Here is a 25407-nt window from a genome sequence, read left to right as displayed (position 1 = left end):
TCAACCACTGAGAAACCTCACAAATGATAGGAAAGGATGGAAGTAAGGACTTAACAACAACAAAATCCTCTTTGCACTGCTTTGGGAGGCTAGAAACAGTCGTGAATCTGTGCCTCAGGAATGGTGGCAGCCTGGGTCAGTGGACAGCAGGAATTAGATTGAGGAAGAGCCTTTAAGTTATCCTAACCTTTTTCCACATTCTCCCAATATGATCATGTCCCTTTACACAGAAAAGGTAGAAACAGCCTAGAATGCCAATGTCAATGGGGTTCTCTCGAGGTAGCCCAAAAGCATTCTTGCAATCAGGAGTCGATAAACAGGTACGGATTGTCCAGGGCCACACAGGCAGTTACTCCTCTCCTCTTCCACCCTAAATTCCCAGGCCCAGTAGTTTAGGAGACCATCACCTCCCAGTGTGGCTTCCTTAAGTATTTCTTAAAGGATTTAGAAGGATTAAAAGAGTTGCCTTGTGGAGTGGTAGCAAATGGAGGTGATCAGCATTAGTTCTGTGGTTTCTGAGGTTTTCCAGACTTGGGCTCATCTACTTTTCTCTCTTTATGGTGATCACAAGGGACATAAACCTCGAGCCTGGGCTTCATCTATTCCAAATATACATTACTAGACACAGTATCTGGTACCAAAGGAACATGAGCACATTGGTCAAAATAATTTTATCTCTGAGTAATACAACATTTACAAAAGAAAGAGCAAATTAAACAATGTATACCATATGAACCAGGACTACTGGAACAGACAGCTTATTAAATATCTTCGAATAGATAAGGAAGGTTATTTGAATTATGAAGCAATAAAAGAAGACTTTAAAAAGAACCAAGTGAAAATGTTAAGTGTCAAAAATATAATCATAGCAATAAAGATCTTAATAGCTAGGATATGTAACAGGATGGACCCAGCCAAAGACCAAATTACTAAGCTAGAAATCAGATTGGAGTACTTTGCCATAAAACAACAGAAAAGGACAAGGGAAAAAAATGTGAAATAAAAGTCAAGTGATATTGAGACTTAAAGTGACAGAATCCTGATAACAGGAGTCTCAGGATGGAAAGCAAAATGTGTGTGGAGGCAGCAAACTACAGCTTGTAGGAAAAATTGAGCCCGTTTTTTAAATAAAGTTTATTGGCAAATAGCCACACCCTTTACATGTGGTCTATGGCTGCTTTCATGCTATCGTGGCATATTGAGTAGTTGCTACAGAAACCACATGGCCCACAAAACTTCAATATTCACTATCTGACCTTTTGCAGAAAAGTTTGCTCATCTTCTCTGACTACGTAGGAATTAACACCCTAACTGGTGGAATGAGACAGGATCACCATAATGGACATTCTCATTCAGAAAGAGGAAGAATGACAAATACATGGCATTTACTGGTCCATAGCAATCCTGAAACTCCCTAGGACTGTGAGGGTCACCTGCTTTGGAAATGCTCATGGCAGGGAATGGGTGTCAATCTCATCTAAATCTGAAAGGTAGCAGGGAAACTCCATCTAATCTGGTAATTATTTTGGGAAACATTTCTGTGGCATCTGATTTCATAATTAAGGAACCTAGATTATGAAGCTATCTGAATGATTCTGAAGCTGCTTGATACTTGCATACTCTATTAAGAGAATGTTGAGGGGGGGCACCTGGGTGGCTCAGTGGGTTAAAGCCTCTGCCTTCAGCTCAGGTCATGATCTCAGAGTCCTGGGATCGAGCCCCGCATCGGACTCTTGCTCAGTAGGGAGCCTGCTTCCCTCCCTCTCTCCGCCTGCCTCTCTACCTACTTGTGATCTCTCTTGTCAAATAAATAAAATCTTTAAAAAAAAAAAAGAGAGAGAGAATGTGGGTGAAGGAAGTTTGAGAAAAGACTAGGACTAAAGAGAAAAAAGAGAGAGGGCTGTAGAAGAGAGGCATGGCAGGAAACAAAAACAGTGAGCGCATTCCAGGGACCTGGGGCTGGGTTCCTTCTGACATCACAGGGTAGGGACTTAAAGGCAAACATGACACCAGTAGACTCTAGATTGTTCCTTAAGGTGCGTTAGATATCTTGTTGCTCCCAATTCCTTACCCTGATAATTTTAGGAACACTGGGTCCCCACACCCTACTTTCACCTACTATGAAACCCACAAAACCAGAAGTTCATTACTAACTGGTGAACATTCAGAGCCCTGAACTGTCTAAATTGGTGCATTTGTCAGATTCTTGCTTTATAAGTATTCAGTAAGTATTCACCAGAACACACAACCACCTCATTCATTAGCATTTGGGACTACAGAGGTGACAATAGGCTGTCTTGAAAGACAACTTACAAAATTATAGCTCCTTAAATATATGCTTGTGACTACAACAAAATCAGCCATATTTTGGGGCACAAGTCTGGTAAGGTTTGGAAATTTCAGGAAAGAGTAAAAAATAATTGAAGTCTCTCCTACTTTACCTAAAATGAATAAATCAATGTGAGTTTAATAAGTGTTTTTAAATCAGCTGCAGTTTTCCTTTTCTGAATGGAGGAACAGTTGCCTTCCATCAGTGTTGAGTCCTTGACCTAAGAACTATAGGGTTCGAGCTTTCTGGGTGTGGAAGAACCGGAAGGAAAAGAGAAGGCACGCACACTTGCAAATTGACTCTACACTTGCAAGACTCCTCTGCCTTCTCTAATGGCTTCTGGAACTTTCCAGACTCCTAGAAGTTCGTTCAAGATTTTGGCACTCTACAAATTTATCCCAGATCCCAGAAAAGGAAATCTAACTTCAGCTGAATTTTTGATGAAACTAATTCTGACTTCAAGGGGTGTGTGTGTGTTTTTTTTCAAGAAAGAGACAAAGAATAGTAAATTGTGAGGGAAGCTCCATATCCCCCAAAGTAATGTCAGTCAAACTAAGAAATCAGGGCAGAATTCCACAGAGTCACTCAGGACACCATTCTTTTTCCTTCTGCCGTTCCTACAATCTGAGTTCAAAAGCAGGCAGTTAGCTTTGAGTTTCCAACTGGAGAATTATTATACTAGAGAATCACATTAGCATCTCAAATTAGAATCAGTTAAAAGAATTACAGATGTCATAAAAATTCGTGTTTGTCTGCATTTTTTTTAGCATAAATATTTAGTAACCTATGGTCTGGAAAGATTCTTCTACATGTTGTTTTAAAAAGAACCAGCCAGGCGCCTGGGTGGCTCAGTGGGTTAAGCTGCTGCCTTCCGCTCAGGTCATGATCTCGGGATCCTGGGATCGAGTCCCGCATCGGGCTCTCCGCTTGGCGGGGAGCCTGCTTCCCTTCCTCTCTCTCTGCCTGCCTCTCTGCCTACTTGTGATCTCTCTCTGTCAAATAAATAAATAAAATCTTTAAAAAATAAATAAATAAAAAGAACCAGCCATTTTATTTTCAGAGCAAAATCTGAGGGAAAAAAAAGGAAATAACAATTAAAAAAAAATTCCTACACTTCTTCATATCAGTGGAGATGCAACATGGGGGCTTAAGGGGGTAGGAGAAGAATAAATGAAACAAGATGGGATTGGGAAGGAGACAAAACGTAAGTGACTCTTAATCTCACAAAACAAACTGAGGGTTGCTGGGGGGAGGGGGGTTGGGAGAAGGGGGGTGGGGTTATGGACATTGGGGAGGGTATGTGCTATGGTGAGTGCTGTGAAGTATGTAAACCTGGCGATTCACAGACCTGTACCCAGGGGGATAAAAATATATTATATGTTTATAAAAAATAAAAAATTAATTTGAAAAAAATTCCTACCTATAGATTCCCCACAGTTTAACAAGAAAAACTTCATGTGCGTTATTTATGGTATAAAATTTTTCCACCAAGATCCGTTTTTTACTTTAAGGGGGAGGATGAGTACTTGCTTTCAGTTTAATGTAAATTTTCTCTCCAATTATAGCTCACTTATGGAGACTTTGTCCTATGGCTGAGCTGACATGCTGACTCATTTCACCAACAGTGACTTAATCCCCAAATAAGCTGCCCCTTTTCTCTCTTCCTTTCCCTCCTAGCCCTGGAGAACCAGGGAGAATTCACCCATAGCACAATAAGTTAACAAGGTAGTCAACCAAAGTTCAGAGCAAGTTTTCCCACTCTCAGCTGGCGGTCGGCCACCCCATTCTGCCAGTGCTCAAAGCTGGCTTCTCAGAAAATCTATTCCAAAACTGGCACTTTACCTCAGGAGAATTTAGTCAAAGCATTTGGCACATCAGACTGTCTAAAACACAAGGTTAAGAGCTCAAAATAGCCACACTATTCCAAGACTCTTAAATTAAGGAACAAAATTATTAAAAGATTCTGCTACCATTGGACATGAAAACCAGACCCTTCCACGAGGTAGCTAGGCAAGACTGCATTTCCTCTTGATACATGAACAAATATTTAATAAGTACACACACTATTCCTCCACTGCAGGAATACAGAGAAAAACGGGACATGGTCATCCCTATCAAAGACCTTAAAATTTAATTAGAGAAACAAGACATAAGCACATAAAATTAAACCCATTTAGAAAGTAGAATATAAGGCTTAGATTGTGGCTGCTTTAATTATTCTACACACTCAATGTCCAGTTTGCAAAATGTGAAAAGTTAACTATGTTCCTTCTTTAAAACATTTGTCAAGGGCACCTGGGTGGCTCAGTGGGTTAAGCCTCTGCCTTCAGCTCAGGTCATGATCCCAGGGTCCTGGGATCGAGCCCCGAGTCAGGCTCTCTGCTCAGCGGGGAGCCTGCTCCCCCCTCTCTCTGCCTACTTGCGATCTCTGTCTGTCAAGTGAATGAATAATTTTTTAAAAAATGAAACATTTGTCGAAGTCTAATATACACATAGAAAAGTACACATATCGTATGTATATTGCTCCAAGAATTTTCACAAACTGAACACACCCCAGGAACCAACACCTAGGTCAAGGACAAGGATATTACCAGCATTCCGGAAGCCTTTCCTTTTGTTCCTGTCAGTCACTAGTCTCCTCTGAGCGTAACCTTTATCCTGACTCACAGCATGATAAATTCATTTGCCTCTTTTTATACTTCATCTAAACGGAATAATGCAGGATGTATTCTTGCGTGTCTGTCTTCTTTTGCTCAACATAATGTTTGTTACAGATACTGTGGTGCCGAGCTGTAGTTCATTCTCATCACTCTGCGGTATTCCCTTGTATGAATATTATAAAATGCATTTATCCACTTCCCAGTTCACAGGCATCTGGGTATAATGAGCGGTATTGTCATGAACATTCAAGTTCATGCCTTTTAGTGACCCCATGTACACATTTCTGTCGGAAGCATAGACACCCGTGAATGGGATTGCTGGCCTACAGGATGGGCATCTGCTCAGCTTTAGCAGAGACTACCAGACAGGTTTACAAAGTGGTTGTACCATTTGACCCTCCCCCCACCCCCAGCAGTATATGAGTGTTCCAGCCAGCCCACACTTTGGCCAGCTTTCCGTATTTTCCACAGGACAACCCTCTGACAACACACTGATAAAGAAAGCGTGTCTAGAGCAGAGGCTAACAGAGATTTGCGACGCAGCCCCCAGATGGCGGAGAGATCGCTTCCTTTAAAGAGAGCCCACTGGAACTGTGGGGGCTCAAGTCTGACTCCAGAAACACAACTCCCCTCCTTATCCCCAGGCCCCATCTTGCATGAACTTATCAGCAGCATACACATCCGCAATCTTCTCCATTGCAAAAGAAATTATTTTTGTCCTAAAGCAAAGAAACAAATAAGCCAACAAAGAAACACAGATATCCTTGAACACAGAGACCAGGTAACAGAAGCACAAATTCTTCCTGGGTGAGGCCAGTTGTATCAGGGAAAGACACAGGGTTTATCTCTCAATTTATCTACTGATCTATCTGATACATAGGTTCTTACAATATACCAGGCCCTCTTACAACAACATTTGAGATAAACATTATTATTATTATTATTATTATTTTACAGGTGAGGACATTGAGGCATGAGGAAATTGAGTAAGATACCCAACCTCATCCAGCTGGTAAGTGACAAAGCAGAGATTCCAACCCAACCAAGCGTGTCCTGAGGTCCATGCTCTTGACCTCACATTATGCTGCCTTTGTTTTTCTAGAATACTCAGGCCTTGAATAACTGCTCATCTCAACTAGTGTCCTGTGTTCCTTTATATCTTCCCCTTAATATACCAAGATGTTTCCTTACTTCATATGCCCAAATGTAAAGCAACTCCTTAGTATTCCAAAGAGAAAATTCTGTCTCCCACAGATTGGAGCCTATCTAAATAACAAACTTGTAGCCCCGTAGATGAAGTAATCAGATTGTCTACTTATAATACTGTACTTTTCTAATTTCACACACACATTTAACATAACAAATTAAATAAAATAATGTATTGTTAAAATAGTGGTTTTTTTCTGAACTCATGAGTCAGGAAATTATTTCTCTTGGACAGGCTCATTTAGCTGTACCTTAGTGTCTGCACTGCCACTGTAGTTATTTTTTTTACTTTTATTTATTTATTTTATTTAAATTCAGTTAATTAACATATAGCATATTGTTAGTTTCAGAGGTAAAGTCCAGTTATTCTTCAGTTGTATATAACACCCAGTGCTCATTATATCCCGTACCCTCCCTAATGTCCATCAACCAATTACCCCATCACCCCACCTCCCTCCCCTCCAGCAACCCTCAGTTTGTTTCCTATGATTAAGAGTCTCTTAAGGTTTGTCTCCCTCTCTCATTTTGCCTGTTTTTCCTTCCCTTCCCCTATGATCCTCTGTTTTGTTTCTTAAATTCTACATATAAGTGAGATCATATGATAATTGTCTTTCTCTGATTGACCTGCCTCACTCAGCATAATACCCTCCAGTTCCAGCCACATCGTTACAAATGTCAAGATTTCATTTTTTGATGGCTGAGTAGTATTCCATTGTGTGTATGTGTGCGTGTGTGTGTGTGTATACATATATATACATATGTATATGTGTATATATATATACCACAACTTCTTTATCCATTTGTCTGTCCGTGGAAATCTGGCTCTTTTTTGGCAATTGTGGACATTGCTGCTATAAACATTGGGGTGCAGGTGCCCCCTTTGGATCCCTGCATTTGTATCTGCTCAGTGGGGAGTCTGCTTCTCCCTCTCCCTTTGCCTGCTGCTCCTCCTGCTTGTGCTCTCTCTGTCTCTAATAAATAAATAAAATCTTTAAAAAAATACTCACGTAGAGGGTGGCAGTTCCACTTTCCTAAGGAATAGCTTAGAAAGAAGGGAGAGAACTTCACGTCTGAATTGGCTCTCTTTGGCTAAATCCAAATCCACAATGTTACTGAACTACACTTTTTAAAATTTAACATTTATCTTAAATTTATCTTCATCCTTTCTCCTCTTCACTTCCCCCAACCCTGTCCTCCATCCCCAGACCTGACATCTGGCCATTTGGCTCTTTACACAGAGAGAGTTCTCAAACTTAAAGTCATTGGCCAGAAGCCAAGGAAATAACAAGCAGAATACTGAAGAGTAACACTAAAGCCAACAAGGGCAGCCATTTATTGAGTTCATACTATGTGTTTGGTGCCATGCTGTGCCCTTTCAGCCTCACAACAATAGTGCACTAGACTGTTGTCTCCATTATACAGATAAACTGACTAAACCCCAGAAAAATTTAATACTTTGCTTAAGACCATAGACCTATTATTAAGTTGTCTGTATTAACCAGACCTGGCTACTTCCAAAGCCCCCATTCTAAACTCTATCATTGCCACCAGACACATATACAGGATCACTCTAATGAGAACATACTAGATTTATTCTATAAACGCAAGTATGTAAAATGTTGTCAAAGATTCAAATGCAGGTGATGGGGGACAATTTTGCACAACAGAGGTACCCAGTCTTGATAATTCTGTACCCATTTAGATCTGGCCAGATTTCCAAAGCCTGGACACTGTGAGCGGACCACCAACTCACAGGTTTCTCTAGAGGAGTGAGCCCCGTGCTCGGCTAAGGACAAGTTTGGAAAATTCACATCCGAAGGGCAAGCTATGTGTGCCTAATGGCTAAGCACCATACCAAACTTCTGGAGGCTTCTGGTTAAAGAGCCAGAGTCCCTACTGAAATAGCATTTGGAGAACTCGTAAATAATATAAAGTAGAAAAATGAGAGCAACGGTGACCTTCTAAATCTGTTGGATTGTCGTCATCAGAACTCCTAAGATATAGAAAAGAAAGGGTAAGAGGCATATGGTGTTGTAGTAAAGAGCAAAAGCTTTGGAGTTAGAAACCTGGCTCTGCCACCAGCAGTATGACCCTGCACAGAACATGTGTCCTCTTCACGTGTATTAGAGGTTAATAATAATAACTTCTATAATATCTACAGAGTTTGGGGAGGAATGAACTAGACTCTATGTGTAAAATATTTAGCACATTCTAGTGTGTGGGAAATCGCTTAATAAATGATCATCATTACTATTATTTTGTAAACATCTTCAGCCCAAGATTAAGTGGCTGGAATGTCCCTTCTCACTGTATTTAAAGGCTCTAACGGTCTCCCAGGAAAAGGGGATGAGAGGACAGCTCTGGATAATGGGAAGGAAGAGCATCCCCCCTTTTCCTCATACTCCCTGCTTCTGAGTTTGTTTTGTCATACAGTAACACTGCTCTCAGCCTACTCAATGCCAAAATTCACATCACCATCTGAAGTAACATCTTCAAGATGAAAGGAAAAACAGATAAAAGGATGCCAGTGATGTCTCCATTCAAGCCATGGGAAGGAAATGTGCCTTCTCCCTGCCACATAGTAGCTCTACAACTAGTATGTTGATTGGGAAAATGGTCTAAATTTAATTTAATCATCTTGAATGATGCTAGACCTATTTTTCTTGCCAACTTATAAAAACTTTTTATTATGGAAAATTTTTAAACAAACAGAAGTTAAAAGGTACCCCCCTGCACCTATAACCTAGTTTAAAAAGTTACCAACTCACATGTTTCATACCCCTATTCCTATCCCCTCTCCTTTTAGATTATTTTGAAATAAATAACACTAAAAAATTAATAGTTATTCCTTAATGTGGTCAAATATCCAATAAATATTCAAATTCCCCCATCTTGTACTTTTTTACAATTTTTGTTAGTATCAAAATAAGGTCCATACTTTGTAATTAGTAGTGTCAAAAGTTCAAAAATAGCAAAAGCAAAAGCAGTAAATCACTGAGGTAGCAATTAGTAAAAGATTATCATATACACACCAAAACGTTTGTAAACTGGGAGCACTCAAACCAGAACATGGAATGAGGTTCTGGGGTATATTGTTACAAAGCAGCTTATATAGTGAGAAAGCAGACTATTCTTCACAGTGATTGCTTATGAAACTAGAATTTTCTTGAATGATAGGGGAACTGGTCAGTGGTTACCTTATATCAACTTGGGAAATAGTTTAAGCTTTGCTTATGGTTTCCAGAGGCATAAGCAAGAAATGAGTGGGGTCAAGTTCACCTTGCAAAATAAGCTAAATTAAGCTTTGTTTATATGAATGAACTACTTTTGTCTGCTCAGGGAATTCTCAAGGCTGGTCTCCATTTCTTTTTTATTTCAACAATAGGTCTTTTGAGACATAATTTCTAGCTTCTAATTCTGTCTCTCTCTTCCTCTCTCTCTCTCTCTCTCTCTCACACACACACACACACACACACACACACACACACATTTTTCAATGCACTTCTGTTGTTGAAGAAAGCCTGTTGCTTGTCCTTAGAGTTTTGATATTCTGGATTTTGCTAATTGCATCCCTATGGTATCATTTAATGTGTTTCTCTGTCCCCTGTAAATTGGTAGTTAAATCTAGAGGCTTGATCAGATTCTGGTTTGATATTTGACAAGGAAACTGCATAGATGGTATTTTGTACTCTCATCAGGGGTGGCATATAGCCAGTTGCTGCTCTTTTTGCTGTGCTAGCCATTGATTATCATTGTCCAGGTGCAATTTTTTTAAGACAAGATTTTACTATGATTTATTCCAAGACTTTTTAGAAACTAGATTTGACTTGATTAGGACCTAGACATCAAGGGCAAGGATCTATCCAATTTAGAAAAGAGACTGTATCTTATTCTTCTTTATGTCCCTGGTGCTAATAGCATGGTGACATCACAGGCACCCTAAAACTGTGGGTCAAATTAAATATATATTATATATATATATATATATATAATATATATATTAACCAATATTTCCTCTAGAATGTAATGTGTACCCAAAGAAGTGTGTACTTTTCTACTCTCCTCATTAGCTCTTAAAGAGTCAAAGACTTCCCCACTACCCCAACACCTAACCCGCCTGTTTGTCAAAATTTAGTCATTAAATTCTCTTCACATATATAAAAGAAGAAATTGCCACACCTGCAACTGAGTGACTGCAAAAGGCTAGCATGAGTTTCAATTCTTTCATCACATCTGCTTAAATTTCCTCATTAAGACTTCAGGTGTAATTTTCCCAACAGCATTACCTGGACTGTGTATGCAAATGACATCCCTGCTTACACAATTGAGCATTTTGGACAAGATTATATTTTCTTCCCCTCTGTGATGAGAAAAAAAAAAGGAAATGTGGTTCACACAATGTAGATTGGATTCTCTTGTTCTACTTTTTTTAACAATTCATTGTAACGGTACCTGGCAGGACTCATGTCTGGGGGGTTCTTGATCCTATTTTTGCCATACTCCAGCCTCTCTCTGGATCTTGCCAGATTTAGACAAAAGGACCAAATCAGCATTTAGCAAAGGTCAAAATAGAAGCTGGTTCTACACACAGAAGCAATCCTGGTTTGTTTCTAGCTTGGGTTCAGCTGTGACCCCTCATTATCAAAGTCCTCTGAGAGGTTGTTCAGCTTCATTCTCTCTCCCTTCTCCCATCTCATCTCCTCTTTAGCCTTCTGCAATCCGATTTCCACACTGACCCCTACCCAGCCACTCTTGCTGGTAACCAACGCGCCACCTCAAGTAGGCTTTCATGACTGGTTCTTATCTCACATGATGGTTTTGCCATTCTCATGCTGTTCAGCAGCTCCCTCCTTTTAAAACACCTCTTCTCTGAGTCTACACCCATTCTCTTTCGACCTCTCAGAGTGCTTCTCAGTCTCATCTGCAGCCTTTTAAATACTGGATTTTCCTATTGATTTTGCCCAAACCTCTCCTTTTCTTACTCACTCCCTTTCCCAACAATTTCATTACCAAGTCTAGGGGGAAGACTACCAGATCTACAGCACTTCCTCTGTCCTTGTCTGGAAGTTCAGACTCACATCTCTGCTTGTACACTGGGATAGCTTCAAAAAATGGCCAAGCGGCACACATCCAGATAGAATTATTACCTCTCCCACCCCCACTCCTTGCTTTCTATTTCTGCCCTCTGTAACCTGTGGCCATCTCAAGCCCCTCTCTTCTTCCCATTCCCCACATCCAGTTGGTCATAGGGTTCTCTCAAGTTAGTACTGCAGGCATCTCTGAGTCATCACTTCTGCCCCTGTGGCTCTACTCTGCCTAGTTTATATTCTGGCCTACTTGCACCCAAGCCATCCCAGCAGCCTCCTGATCTTGGGCCAGTTTCTCCTCCTCTGAATCACAGTGATGCCACCGTTATTAATATCTTCCTGAGACACACAGTAGGTAATATGACTTCCTCCCGAAAGACTCCCACTGACTTCTTCTATAGGCTGTAAAGACAATAACATCAAAAGCGCTTGGTGATGCGGACCCAATTTGTCTTTCTAGCCCCAGAAGTCAAAGTAAAGAGTTTCTGGGGCTTCCAATAGAAGAAGAAATATGAAGAAAGATAGAACTTCTGCAGGAGGTAGTAAGGTAGTAAGTAAGGTAGTAAGCAGCAAAAATGCTACTCTATTAAAGGGAAGCCAAAGAAGAGATGCAAGGAAGGCCAGTATTGTCATGTAAGGGGGTGATAGGTTCAATCCATAGGATGGAGAAAAATCATTAGTACGAGTTAAAACAAAATTAAACATGAATTTAATAACAATGCTATGTTAATTTCCATGTATATTACCTATCCTTGCATACGGCTTCTCTAAACCTAATATTCTACAGCAGACCCAACAAAATCGTCCCAAGTTGGCTAAGTGTTCTTATTTCTATTTTAGGCTTTCAATCCCAATTGTTAACAACTCTATTACATATAAGACTTCCTTTCAGAGCTCCTTGGAAATGTGTTACGGAAATGCTGCCTATTTCCCCTCTTACTCCTTCCCCAGCATTTCTCCAGCTTCTAAAAATAACACCTCAGATGCTGCTTTGTTCACTGTTCTAGTTCCCACCTGAACACCTATCATGTTCAGAGCCCAACTGGGACATATCATTTTCACTGGCACTGTGTGTGGGGGTCTCCATTTCTTCCTGCTCATGTAGCATTTTTTTAAAATGAAGCTTAATGGTCCTGAGGAAATTCTTTTCTGCCATGAGAATGAAAAGGCTACAAATCATTTTTCTCCTCTGATTTCCACAGTAGCCTTAGGAGACATCTTTGGCAGCCAGCGTAAGAGCTCTCCTATGTACACGAGGAGGGAAAATGAGAACAATAACAGTAAGTGGTTGACAATATTTCTTTGAAAACTAAGACTTGCTGTGTGCCAGGCACTGTGCCAGGCACTTCATGTGCATAATCAAATCCATCATCAGATCACTCCACCAACTAGGCATTCTTACACTCCTCATTTTTCAGACAAGCAAATCAAAACTTGAAGGGGCTAAAGAACTTGAACTGAGGTAACAAAATCAGCAAAAGCACCCACTTTCAGAGCTAAAGGTGCATGGCACCATAACGCATGCTCTGTATGCAGAAAATCCCATATAAATTTTGAAATAGAAGCCCATACCTGGTATAGTAGGTTGGGTTCTCTCAAAAGCAGAGCCAGAAACAAGGATTAGAGTGTCAGTGCTCTGTATACAGGGAAGGGAAGGAAGCCAATGAGAGATGTGCATCCTCCGAGGAACTCTAGGAGACAGCCTAGAGCATGCCTCAGACTTAATCCAACCAGTAGGCAAGGCAACTGAGACATTTCTGCACAAACTCTTACGTTAGTTATTGGTTAAGAGCTGCTGTTGGCAGCACTCGTAGCTTGCTCTGAGCACAAGGTATGCTCCCCAGTCAGAAAAAGCCTTCAGACAGAGTCACAGATGTTCAACAGAAAGCAGCCTATAGCAAGCAGAGGAGAGCACCGAAGGATGTGGGCAGGACACCAAGAGCCTACATGCATATGGCCCTGGGGCCAAAAGAAGGGGGGAAGAGCAAAAACCCCATTCCCTGAACCCATTCTTTTAGTTATACTGCTTTCACCATCCTCCAGACCTAGCTTCACCAACTGGGATTTCTCAGCCCTGGTTTTCACCATTTTTTTTCCTCAGTAATTCTCTCTTTTCTGTCTCCAGCTGAGCACTATGAACTTTCAAGGAGATACAGAAATGACCCCTTTGGGGCCACTACTTCCAGAAACAATGGGACCCACCATGGCACACCAGAACTTTCTACCTGCCAGCACTACCCCACACTATGGAAATCTGTACCCTCCCCCAAGATAAAAGATTTTTCATACTATCTCCCTAGGAGTTCAAAAACTAGATACTCAGTCTCCAGATTCCAACTTTTGGAGACCAACATGAGGTCATTTTCAAAGGCAGGATCCTGTGTCTGAAAAGAAAGAAACAAACAACAATAAAAAAAAAAAAACCCTTGAGGAGGGAAAATAAGAACAATAATAGTCAGTGGTTGACAATATTTCTTTGAAAGCTAAGATTTTAAATAGTCATTCAAGATTTTACAATTCTAAATTCCTTAATGAAAAAACAAAACCAAGACTGCTAAAAACCCCTTCTTTGGGGTTAATAACGCTCTAAATAATGTTATAGGTTGGATGTTTTAGTAGGGATGATAAATAGTAATAATAGTCAAGAGTTCCAGTATGTTCATGGAACACAGTGTACCCAGCCATCAGGCTAGCTCAGTATTTCTCACTATAACCCTAGGAGAGTTTTGCAGATTAAAAATCAAAAGCCCGTGCGTATGTCCATCAGCACAGCAGAAGCACCCATTCTTACATGTCCCAAGTTTTATAGGCTTTAGACACCACTCACACAGATGGAATGACAAGTGGCTCAGATTAACAATAGCCAGGTCTGGGAAAGAGGGTTCTAGACAGGCTCAGACAGGTAGGGGAGATTCAAATTAGTTCTCTTCTCTTTCCTGTAATTCCCAAGTTATTGTCACGTCAGCTTTCATCATTTTCTTCAAAATTGCCTTCCAACGTTTTTCCTCCTTCCATTCCTTTGCCTCCCCCCAAAATAAGAAAAAAAAATCAAAAGCCTACGTGGTTAAACAACTTGTCCAAGGTCACATAGCAAATAAAAAGCCAACCCAGGACCCAAACCTAAGTCTGATGCCTTTCTAGCATTCCCTGGTGCCTTTCTAGCATTCCCAATGGCCCAGGACCCACTGCCATATAAACAGTAAAGAAATTCTTGGTAAATAATGGGCTACTTTCATAAATGTGAAATAGGGGGTACTGCAGAAGGCCTGAAATATGAAAATACCATGAAAAATGGTTGATTTTTTTAGTGGGTGCTGCTGTATTTACCATGAGAAGGCAAACTGATAATGTCATCTATACTTGTTCTTAGAAGGATATCTGGTTAGAATGGGAGGAAATCTGAGATCGTCTAATCACCAGCTTGCAGAACTGGGGTCCAGAGAAGTGCAGTAACTAACTTAAGGACACTCGGCTCACTGGTTAGCCACCAGCTATGATGAGACCCTGGTTTCTCTGACTTTAGATCCGTAGCTTTTTCACTCACCCCACCAGACTGCGTCTTTTCATTCAAACTGCCCCCTTGGGCAATCACAGCTGGTCACAGTGTTTAGCACTGATGCAGATTTTGATCAGTTCCACTGCTCTGCATTTCTGACAATTCTCAGAAATGTTTTTCTCACAGGCATTTAGGAGAGTGCTATAATAACAGTTTTTTTTTTTTTTAATGTCTTTCTCCGAAAGAAATAACAAGCCAAAGCTCCAGGCTCTGCTTCATCATTACATAATACTTGTCTGGGATGGCAAATCACTTGCAAAAGGACAAGGCCTGGGGGAGGCGAGGGTGGGTGTGAATCTTCTGTGGCTTCTTGAGTAACATGAGGCGATTTGTCATTTTAGTGAGGCCAGCGCCTATGCTCTTAGATCCATAACCAGTCAGGCTCATTTTGATTATCTTTGAAAACTCACCGTTTCTGAGGCTATCCCCGAATTGGAGTGGAACACAATGGTTGCAGACAGACCTGTTTTTCTCTCTTCCCTTCCATCCAAGTAAGAGAGCAGTCTAATAATAAACCAAAGTTCTAGAACTTGAATTTGAACTGAAAAAACCTCCGAATATAAAACCTGCTTCCTTCGTCCTGCAAATGGGAGGGGAAGGGAGAAGTCAGGGCAGGGGACTGGTGTATTTTCTGTGAAAGTGCGCCTTCTGGTGATAAAGTTAGGTAAAGACGGGCTCTCAGGGGAAGTAAACAAAATTATCAAACCAAAAAGAATTTTTTATTGGAGGGAGAGTAGGTCTATAGATAACTCATTAATGTTCAACTTTATAGTCATAAGTTAGTGGATATGGAGGACCCACTGAGAGATGTAACTTATGTTCTTATGGAGATTTGCACAAGAGAGATTGGAAATACTTCTGTTACTTGGGGAGCTCTCCAAATACCTTGTTGCTGGGCATATTTATGGAGAGGCGAAAATAAAGCAACTCCACAGGGCAGCAGTGTAAAGATTGGGGCTATGTATGTTAAACTCTTACCAAAATAGTCAAAAGTAGCGTGAGGTCCCTTTAATTTGGAAAAATGGACAAGAATTCCAGAGCAAATAGAGATACTTCTAAAAAGTGATTTGACTAAATACGAATGAGGAATTTTTTTCTTTAAAGACAGCACAATACGCTATGCCTTACTGTGGAAAATCCTCCATTGAAGAGTCTTGTCTTTCTACCTTTTTGCCTCCTTGTAAAAGCCTGCAATCTGGTGCATATCTTTCCTTCGGTATTTAGATTGAAAGGGCAGGAGAGAAAGCCAATTCCTTTATTAGGCATTCCACTCAGCAATATTCTGTCCCCTGGCTCCTGCTTGCATTTGATAAGGAACGAATTCCAATGATCTATGACTAGCTGCTGGTAGCAAGAGAATTTTCCCTCACAATTCTTTTTCTTCCTTATTCAGTCTCCCCACCGACCCACCCACTCCTAATTCAGACCACCTCAACTGCCTCCATTATTCATGCAAATCATTCCTCACCACGCTGTGCACAAGCACCCACGTTTAATTCCTTAGCGATGCTCAGTTTAACCTCTTGGTGCAGGAGAAATACAAAATCAGATCAGCTGCCTGAGTCTAGCGCTCACGGGGCTGCACCCAGGTTTTGCAGTTCCCACTCTGAGCCAATCCAGCAGGAGCCCATCAGCAAACAGACCATATTACATAAGGCAGCAGCCAGGCCAGCAATGAGACCAGGAAGGAAGATCACACCACCACTTCACCCACGTCCCTGGAGAATCTCCACCAGCCCCTTGGGAGAAGCAAAGGCAGCCGTCTGTAGCTGTGCGTACATTTTGAGCCAGGCGGTGAGAACACGGCTAGGGAATAGAATCTGGCTCTCCATCTCTGTATTCTAAAACAGAAATACTTCGCAGAATTCATGTTGCCTCAGGGGAATACAGAAACGTGCTTTGCCCTCCTTTGAGATTCATTAAACTCTTTCTTAAGGATAACCGTGTGCTGGGGATGGCTTTAGCTCATTTGTCTTAGTACCTGGTCAGCGCGTGTTTGTTCAGTGACTGGGGCGAACAGAACAGCTGTGATCACAGGAGGGTAACCCAAATTCGTTCTTTCTGCTCCTTGCCTGAGCGTTTCTCGGTTGGCCGCTCTGTGGGAAGAAAAGAGGGCATCGCGAGAAATGGAATTCCTCTGCGATAACCTGAATCCTAGCTGCTAAGGCTCTGCGCTACATTTAGGGAAGTCTAATCTCGGACAGAGATTCAGTTTGAGAAATGAGCAGGCCGGTGCAACCTCTTTGCACTTGGAAGGAGACTGTGATAAGAAAAACAGAGACCAGAACCGAAGCCGTTTTTTCATCCCTGTGATCTGAGCGGATCCTAAGTGGGTCTTTGCTCTTTGTCTCTGCTGTGCAGTCAGCTGATGCTCATTCAATTTGGGGCGGGTGATAGCAATAACAGAGCTTTGCTTTTAAGTGGAAATAATATTTTCCTACAAAGATATCACACATTTAGTATGCAACAAAACTCCCTTCTCTCACTTTTGAGATCAATTTATATTCTAAGGATGTTCTCTCGTTAGATGTTTAAGATAGTACTGCATCGTAGCACAGACATAATTTGAATTTTAAGGCGGAGAGGAAACAGGGATGAGAGAGAATGGGAGATGGGGAAGGGAGGAAAAGAAAAGGGGGGCGGAGAAAAGTAGGAAAGTGAAAGAGTCCCGGAATATTTACAAGTATGAGGGAGAGCAAGTCCTTCTCTAAGAGAGTATCAATTCGTTGCTGCTAATGGGCAGTAAGACAGGGCTAATTAGGGAAAGCTAAGGGCTCATGGGATCTCAACAGAATCTGAGGTTAGGGCCATTTCTTCTATGCACAGCCCCCTCCTCCACTGAAAATCTGAGCTGACAGTAATGACTGATGTAACGGGAGGTGTCACTGATGTGACGATGTCATACATGGGAATCGCGTGGGAAGAGAAAAGGCTGAGGACCCCTGGAAATAAGCAAGGGAGAAAGAACTGAAATCCCTTCACTGCAAATGAAAGACGGCAGATCCTTATGTGCAGATGAAATACGGAAACCCTCAAAGAGGAAAGTAAATCCAGTAATTGCCGTTGAATACCGGCAATCCCTCCATCCCAAACTATATAGTAAGACAACAACTCTTTGTTCATCCACAGCACCGTGTCATTCACAGGGACGGTTGGTCATTATGTGGCTGTCACTGGGCACAGAGGTGGGAGTCTACTTCTTTCCCCTGATGAGCCTTCAGAGAGTCTTACTATGTAAGTGTGGCTGGATGGAAGCTGGCTTTGGTTCGGTGATATCTCCAGCATTTTTTGACTAATAATTTCTAAATTCTGCAGCAAAGGTTCTCCAAAATCTTAATGCTAAGTTGAGTTCACTTTACAAAGTTTTGGACCTTTTTATGAGCCACACTTGTTGCAGCTCTTGTTATCCAGGAGGAAGAGGATGTTATTTTGTTGTTGGCGACAATGAGGTCGTGCAAATAAGGAGACAAAAGGGGTAAGATCTTCCTACACTGCAGCAATTTCTGGTTAAGAACTGATTTTATAAAAGGTTTTGCTTCCATCTAGTGGTTATTGTGTACAACTGTCTTATTCTGACAAGTGAAATGAATTGAACTAGATTTCGAAATGCCCCTATTCTGTGCAGGGAGCTAGTAATTAAAATACTAAAAACACTGCTAATGGTGATAGGACTCCGCTGTTGATGAGCGCCCAGCATAGAGGAGGAATCAGCCACTTAAGGTGCTGTAAACAAAAGCAATACCAATGAAAATAATAGTAGTTAAAAATTCTTCTGGTTGCTCACTACTAGATATTGATCTAAGTGCTTTACATGTTTTATCTCACATAATGTTCCCAATAACCCTATGAGGTGCTCTTTTTAACCTCATTTTATAGAAGAGGGAGCTGAGGCTCAGAGAGGTCACATAACTCCCACAGAGTCACACAGAGTAAGTATGGGAGCTAGGTTTTGAATGAGGCCAACTGGCTGCTGCCCATTCTCTTACCATCATATGTTCACATGACAAGCACAATAGAAGAGATAGCAGTTAAGTAACTATAGGAATTGAGCCATGACACTGAAGATGGGAGTAAGAATTGAGAGCAGGGGAGAAATCTAAAATGTGTCTAGGGAGTAGAACTAATGGATGTGGTGGACAATTGGATGGAGAGGAGAGCAGGAAGGAAGGTAGTAGAGTTTCTGGCTAAGCAAAATGGGAGATAGTAATTCATCAAAACTGAATTTTGAAGTAGACATAAGTGGGAGGAGAAGGGATCAAGTTAAGACTCTCATTTATTATTTAGAACCTTAGAAGTGATGTGAAGCAAACATATTTCAACCAAAAAAAAATGAACTTTAAGAAAAGACCTGTGCATAATTAGGAAAATTATTCCTTCATATCGTGAATCACTGACCTGAAAAAAACATACAGGATTACAGTCATCCAATATGACCTTGTAAAACTTTTGGCATTTCTGCAATTGAAAACCTCTATTGTGAACTATACCTACACATAACTATTCAAATGTTTTACTATAGAGTAAATAAAAAAGACCACTTCCTATAGCACCCCACATGATATGTTCCCATGGAATTTTTCATAAAACATTATTAAAGCTGGACACACCTTGAATTCAAGTATTCCCAGCTTCTCATTTCACAAATAAATTTATATTAAGAGAAATTAATAAATATTTTTGAGCACCTTCACTATAATAAGGAACTGAAGTAGTCATTGTGTGAGATAAAAAGACGTACAACACAGAACTCTTATTCTCAAGGTATTTACACTTTAGTTGGGGAAACAACAAAATAGGGGCTCCACTGGTCTGCTCAGGATCCATTCCACTTCTTTTGGCCACAGCACCCTGAATTTCTTTTGGGGGGGTCACTTCTCTTCCACTTTCAGGGATTTGTTGTGGGGCTGACCCCACCCCTGGTGCCATGTGATACGGTCTAGCCAGTAAGAATAGTAGCCTGCTTATATGGTGATGATAATTGATCCAGTGATGAATGGGCTCATTCATTAGTCCAACCAACAAAAGCAAATGAGGATCAGGCCTGGTGTTTTTCGGGAAAGGCTTTGCAGAAAAAGCATCTTCTTGCCACAGAGGTTGTCAAGCTAGTAGAAGGTCAGTCTAGAGCTTCTGGAGGTCACAATGTGAAGAAATTGTCCTGAGGTCAATGCTACCAGTGGAAGGTAGACTGAGAGAGGAAGAGACTTTGAAAGTGGATGGCAATGTGTGATCTGCTAAATCAAACTGCCTTAGAACTTTCCAGATTCAGCATTCTTTTTACTGTGGCTTCTCTATTCCCAAGTTCTTTATTTTGATCATCCACATGGTTAAGAAAATTTCCTCATTGAGTAGTTCTATTCCCTGATTGTCTCAAATCTGCCTGTTGCCTATTTAATTGAATGATCAGCTAGCTGGGTATAATAGTCTTGAGAACCATTTTCTTTCCTGCAGAAATTTGCAGACGTTGTTCCATTGCTTTCTGACATTAAACACGGCTTATGACTATCAGATAAAATTACAGGATGCCCAGTATAATTTGAATTTTAGATGAGCAATGAATTTTTTAGAAGTCTGTTCCAAATGTTGCATCTAAACTTTAAAATTTAACTGGGCATTCTGTTTTTTGTTTTGGGGGTTTTTTGTTTTGTTTTTTGTTTGTTTGGGGGTTTTTTTGTTGTTGTTTTATTTTGTTGGTGGTCGTTTGTTTTTTGTTTTTTGTTTTTTTTTTGCTGCATTTGGGCAACCCTAATGAAGCTATAGAAAAGTTGAAGGAAAATCTGATTACTTTCCCCTCTCCTCACTATGTAGAAGACTGACTTTTTAAAAAAAAATTATCTGCATACCTGAAATTTCTTCTTCAAACTTGAAATTTAAGATTGGATATTAGTTCTGTGTCTTTTTCCCATGGTGCAAAGGAATTCCTTTTGATCTTAAAATTTCCTTTTACCCTCATTTACCTTCATTTTAAAATACATTTCCCTTATTCTAACTCTGTCTCTCTACACTTCAGGAACACAGTTGTCTAGCATGTTTAATTATCTTGTCTGTCTTCCATATCTATCATCTCTCTTATTCATCTTTTTACCTCTGCATATTCTGAGACTCTCTCAAATATTTTTCCATGCTTATTTTTAGCCCTAAATATTCTTCTCTTGGCTGTCTCAAATTGATTTATTTAAAGTACAAGGATAAGCAAATTTCTTAGCCTCTACCATCTCCCTTCTCTGTCGTCTTATCATCTTGTCTCCTACTTGTTTTGTTGAATTTATATTCTTTAGTCTTTTATAACTTTTAGTACACTTAAGAATTATCTTCCTTGTTTTTCCAGATTTAAGGGGTCTTCTGCCTTTTATTCATTCATTCATTCATTTGTTACTGTGTTGCTATGTTTCTAGTTACCTTCCTTCTATTATTTATGTATCCACCCACTTACTTAGCTATAATATGATTGCATTATTTCCCTGCCATTTAATTTCATCTTGCTAATGCTGAATGTGAGTAGCTTTTTTCAAATCTGTCTGCTCAGAAGTTGTGTGGGTAAATTTTAATTGACATGTTACCCACTTCATGCAGGGTGAATCTCTTTCTCCCTGTTGCAGGGCTAGGTGATGCCTTCTGTTGTATAGGTGGAAGCCAGGTGAAGAGGGCAGTGGAGATAATTCACCTGGAACGGAGTTTCTCCTTTGTGAGGGAATCTGAAATTTGCTTTTTCCTCTGAGGCCCTATTAAATTTCCAGTGCTGGGATCCTCTTTACCATCACATTTGAAAGGGATTTAAAGATAACAAAGCCTTCTATACTTCAGAGGATTAATTTAAGGAGATAACATAAAGCCTTTTTTTTTTTTTTTTTAAGAAAGAAAGTGTTATAGACTGCTTAGCACCATTCTCAGCCTGGCACAGCTACAGTTTTCATGGACTTTCTCTTTTCATTCAGATTGAAACCTTGAAAGCTTTTGAAATGTACCTGTGTGTGTGGAGTGAGGGAAGGCAAGGAGGAAGGTGAGTTCAGGACCCCTCCATTTTACGCTGATGTGCACAACACATGCTCAATGGAGGGAGGCTAGCCAATCGGGCATGTTTCATGTCAAAAGGACCACGATGTTAGCATAGCATATATTACATGTCTGCTTTGGTCTTAAACAAATTAATATCATGTAATTATTGCCATATTTTCTGTGTGGTTTTAGAGATGGGCCCTAACTTTCCAAGTCAGCCCTTATCTCTTTCTACCTCCCTATACAAATTCTCCCTTTCAGCCAAAGTGGCCAACTCACTGTGACCTAAATAAGTTTGAAATGTGGTCTCTGAAATGTAGCTCATGCCATGCCACTCCCTTAATACCTTCATTTGCCTGACCCTACACGGCCTTTGAGATTCAGCTAAAATTCTGTCTCTTTCACAATGCTCCCTCTGATTGTGCCACTCTAAAGTGATTGCTCCCACACTCCCAGAACATGTTACATTCTGAGTAAATTCTTCAGCTCTATCTTTCATTTCACTAATTTACTATTGTCTAATCTGTGATTTAATCTATCCACTGTGTATTTTAAGACTACATTTTTCATTTCAAAGCAGATCTTTGGATTTATTTTTAAGGCTTCCTGGTCATTTTGGTATTATCTTGATATTTTGTTATATTTTTCTCCTTTTTTAAATATGTTTGGTCATACCTCAAAGCACATGTTTAATAATCTCATCATTTGAAGGACGTGAGGGTCTAATCAAAGTGTTGATTGTGTTGGATGCCAATGTATCTCAATGCCTTTTTATTTTGCCCTTGGAGGTGAGCTCATGTTTAGTGGGGCTTTATCTTCAGGAGTCCCTTGTGGTCTGGGTATAGGGTGTGACTGTCAAGACATGATTGGCATTTATTTCTAAGAGGGAATGACTGGATGGGCACCACTTTTTCCTTTCATTTTATGGGTCTGGGTTGACTGAACTACAAAGGAAATATGTATTTGAACCAGAAACTTAACTGAGAGAAAACCTAAGTTCCCACCTTTTGAGATGTGAGGGGACCTGGAGAACGGGATGGTTGTCTTGATGACAGTGCTTAGATTTTGCTTCTGCTCTATCCTTTCACTGTGGCATAGCCCTTTGAGAATTATAGCTTAATGTGGTCATTCCTTTCTGGTTTGTTCTAGCCTGAAGTGTTCCCACCTGGTAGTTAAAACCTAATCCCCTTAGTTACGGAAACCAGCAAACTGCCCGCCAAGCCCTGAGCAGCAAGTGCTTCAAGCCCCCATATAACTTTGCTTTTTCAGTTTTCCTCTTCAGTTTCAATTCTTTCAATTCTTGGGGAGAATTCTCTTAGTTTCCTGTTATCTCAGCTAGTATTAAAAAAATGATATTTATTATGATTTACTCATTATTTCTTAGTGTTTTGTATCATCATGGTACTAAAATCTATACATCACATAAAAAACAGAAGTTTACAAATGATTCAATAATTAATCATAGAGAGCCTTGTCACAAGTTCCCTATTGGTGTCTTGATGTATTATTTAAATCTTACAAAATTTTTTCATATGTTTTCTCCTCAAATAAATTACAAAAAATGAAGCTAGGAATTATATTTTAAGGTCCTTTTCATTTATGATACTATGTTGCCTAGTTATTTGATAGTAAATTGGTTGAAAATGTCTGCATTGAGCACAATTAGTCAAAGAAACAAAATGATTAAAATTAAACTGAATATTCCAAGTTTGTTTCTTTAAATATTGATAATTTAGATACACCATTAATAATTACAGAAATACTTATCAGGTAGAGATTGAACATTGAACAAGACAGCGTGGGGTGGGTTTACAGCTCTTCAAGTGTTTTAAGTATATTTATCCACTTTCTCTCCAGAAGTTTGAATCCTCATGCAAACACTACTTTTTGGTTTTTTATTTATAAATCATTCTCCTCCACTTATTCTTGCTCGGCTGGTTTGTAAATACTTTAATAAATTGTTATGTTTGCCTCTAGCTCTAAATGAATTGTCCAAGCAAATTCATGTGAGAGTTAATATTTGCAATATCCAGTTCATGTTTTTACAATTTCTCTGCCACCTAGGGTAATTGCACAAATCTTAAACACACTTATAAAAGTAATTTTGTCTACCTTCTTCTTTGCCTTTTCATCCTTTCCATTTTCAACCACCTCTGTTCACTTAGTTTTTGCTTTCTTTGCATAAACATTTTATTTTATATTTTAAATTTTAAATTTTATCCACTGGATTTGACATTATGTGGCCAGCATTTGTACAGTGCTTGCTGTCGGGGTGGAAACTGTAAGACAAAGCACATTCAACCACAATGTGAATGCAAGGACAAACTTAAGGTTGCTTACACTGCTGGCCTGAAGGCAGATTGATCTGACATTTGCTTTGCTGTTGCACAAAAGACAGAAATCTTTTCCCGGATTTGAAGGAAGATTGAAAAAAAAAAAAAAAACACCTCTATCTAAACATTGATCCTCATCTAAACATTGATCCTCATATAATTTTCATGGGCTTTGGACCACCAGGAATCAATGTAGGTAGTTGTATTTTGAGTTCAATGAAAAATAAACCTTAATGTCTTTGATAGAAGGCCACCTTTTTAGCTGACAGCTGAGACCCTCAAATAATTAGAAATTTTTAAAATAGAGTAAAAATCACCCTAATTCTGGAAAGTGAACAAAAATGCTTAAAGGCAAAAAAAAATGCTTAAAGGCATATAAAAGTTAAAAAAATCATCCCATGGTGCTTAAAAATGTTCAAAAAGTGAAAAATCAATCATTGGGAATAATTATTTCAACAATTTGCATTTTACAAAACAGTCTAGGACTTCCTTTTTTAAAAGATTTTATTTATTAGATTGAAAGAGACAGAGAGTGAGCACAAGCAGGGAGAACAACAAGCAGAGAGACAAGCAGACTTCCTGCTGAGCAGGGAGCCTGAGACAGGGCTGGACCCCAGGACCTTGGGATCATGACCTGAGTCGAAGGCAGACACATAACTGACTGAGCCACCCAGGTGCCCCTAGGACTTCCTATTGATAACTAGTGTTTACGAGTAACAATAATATTGCCCATCCCACATACTCCTTTTATGATGTGCCCTTGACACTCCTCTCATTGAGAAGTGGGGAATCTGTGTTCCTTCCCTTGAATCTGGGACAGCTTGTTTCTACAGCATAAGTGATACTTTGTGACCTCTGAGGCTAGGACGTAAAAGAGCTTCTACCTAGTTCTCTTGAGTTGCTCATGTTGTGAGGAAACAGACCACTGTACTCTGAGAGACCACGTGGAGAGGCCATGTGTAGATGTTCTAGCCAATTGCCTGGATGTGATCCCACCAATAGCCACCAGAAACCATGAGACACATAAGTGAAGATGGCCTCAAAAGATTATAGACCCCAACTGTGGAGTCAACTCCAACCTTTGAGTATTCTAAGTGAGGCCTCAGACATTGCGGTGCCATCTCGGCTGTCCCCATCTGAATTCCTGACCCACAAAATCCATAAGCAGGATAATGTAGTCGTTTGACACCACTGTTTGGGATTATTTGTTACACATCAATAGATAACCAGAACACTGCCTCAC

This window comes from Mustela putorius, unplaced genomic scaffold, assembly GCF_011764305.1.
Source record: "Mustela putorius furo isolate JIRA1106 unplaced genomic scaffold, ASM1176430v1.1 tig00003836_pilon_pilon_pilon, whole genome shotgun sequence".
NCBI classification, from domain to species: domain Eukaryota; kingdom Metazoa; phylum Chordata; class Mammalia; order Carnivora; family Mustelidae; genus Mustela; species Mustela putorius.
This window is presented reverse-complemented; position numbering follows the sequence as displayed.